The sequence below is a fragment of the Ursus maritimus genome (genome assembly GCF_017311325.1).
Source record: "Ursus maritimus isolate PB19 chromosome X unlocalized genomic scaffold, ASM1731132v1 scaffold_X1, whole genome shotgun sequence".
NCBI lineage: Eukaryota > Metazoa > Chordata > Mammalia > Carnivora > Ursidae > Ursus > Ursus maritimus.
The window spans coordinates 2429865-2431702 of record NW_024423319.1 but is presented as its reverse complement, the minus strand read 5'-3'; the positions used below and the strand labels follow the sequence as shown (position 1 = coordinate 2431702).

At 59.5% G+C, this 1838-nt stretch overlaps 2 protein-coding genes across 2 annotated transcripts in view; both read right to left on the bottom strand.

Annotated features, from left to right (window-relative positions):
* Positions 1–1838, bottom strand: part of HAUS7 (HAUS augmin like complex subunit 7) — a 39204-nt gene that overhangs the window by 6627 nt on the left and 30739 nt on the right. The gene's annotated exons all lie outside the window — the stretch shown is intronic.
* LOC121102066 (three prime repair exonuclease 2) overlaps positions 1–1838 on the bottom strand; it is a 5758-nt gene that overhangs the window by 357 nt on the left and 3563 nt on the right. The window lies entirely within an intron of this gene.

The following is a 1838-nucleotide window of genomic DNA, read 5'->3' as shown; positions in this document are numbered from 1 at the left end:
ATATCGATAAAATGGAAAACAACGTACTTCCGTGTGTGCATATAGATACATACAGAGAGAGAGACAGACACACACATTTCCTTTCCTGGAGAGCCTGTCTGTGCAGGGCAGAAAGCACCAAGCTGGGCCTGGCCGGTCCAAGCACAGGCCCAGGGAGGGTGCCTGAGGCCAGCAGAGCCTGAGGTGGGGAGAGACAGGCATTTGGGCCCGGAGACCACTTTGGGGGCAGATCAGGCTGTCAACCTGCCCACCCAGGACCTGGAGTCGGGCCCCTCCTGACTTGCCTCCTGAGTGAGAAGGGACCCTCTCGGCATCACCACCTCAGCAAGTCAGTGGCCTAGAGCTTGGACAGCTAGATAATGAGGACCCAGCCCTGCTTGGGCACCAGAGTATCTGAGGGTTCCTGGCTGTCTCGATCCTGGTGGTGCCCGCTACTCTTTCGGTCCCTGCCTGGTGAAGGCTCTGGGACTAACGGCCCAACCCGGCCTGGCCTGTGGCCGTCTTCCAGGTGGGTGCTCTCCTGGGGCAGGGAGCCAACCAGCCCTCCCCAGGAAGCTCAACAGTGCACAGACCACACTCCCAAACTAGCCCCCTATAGGTCCTTCCCTTAGCGCGTACCCTCCCCTACCACTGCCATCCTGTCCTTGGCCAGGCCGGTGGCTCTCCCTCCAGCTGAGCCCCACTCCCATTGCTCTTCTCTCCCTTGGTTGTTATCCTCCCCCTCTGAGGCCTGCTACAGTCCATTCTCCACATGGCAGCCTGAGAGGCATTGTAAAAACATAAATGAGATTTTGCCCCCTCTCCCACCTACAACTCTCTGTGGCTCCCCATTGCCCTCAGGGTCAGTGCAGACCCCCTTGTCCAGGGAAAAGGGCATGGCCTGAGGTGGCCACAGCCTGTGTTCTGACTTCACCATTCTTCTACCTTGCACATTGCAGTGGCTCTAGTCACTCTGACCTAGTTAGAGTGTCCCAAATGGGTCCAAGGCTCAGCTCAGGCGAGTCACTCTCGGGCGTGGCCGCCCCACCCACCCCACCCCTTCTCACCTGCTCTCCCGGTCTCCCAGACATCCCGCCCCCTGCCTTGCCCCATTGTTTGGTGACACAGGTGGGGCCTCAGAGGCAGGTTAGCTGGCTCCCCAAAGCCCAGCTGAGACAGCTGCCAAGAAGCTGCCTTTCCCCACAGAGCAGCCTCCTGGCCCTCCTCAGGCCAAGCTGCAAGGGACACAGGGCCCAGGACAAACTCCTTCCTAGGTGCTGCCCTCACTGCGCCAGCCGCCCCACCTCTCCTTCACACCTCAGGCACCCCTCACCCCACGTGCACCAGGGGGCCCTCCTGGAGACTGACTTGCACATAAAAGGCCATTTTTGCATATGTGCCTGTATGCAAAAGGGGGTGCCTCCCATATTCTCCAGCACCCTGAGCGTGTCAGGCACTGTGTTGCTCTGCATGCCCATCTTTCATCCTGTTGCCACCTTGCAGAGCAGGGACAGAGGCTTCAGGAGAGGAAGGAGCTTCCCAGGATTCATAGGGGGCAAGAACTGGAGCTACACTCTGCACCTAGGCAAACAGATGGCTCTGCAGGCACAGCACCCTGAGCTGAAAAAGCCTGAGCTCCCTGGAGGCTCTCTTCCAGCTCCCTCCCCAGCTCAGATTCCCCGCCAAGGCAGATGTTCCTAAGGCCCTGCTCACCAATTTCTTGAGCCTCTGGGTGGACAATGCAAGGAGGGGTGATAACCGAGGCAACAGTAGATCAGCCAGGGAGGAGGCCCATGGCTGGGGACCTGCAGCCCCTGCCCGTCAGCCCCTTAGACCAGCCTCTGACCAATGGCTGTTCA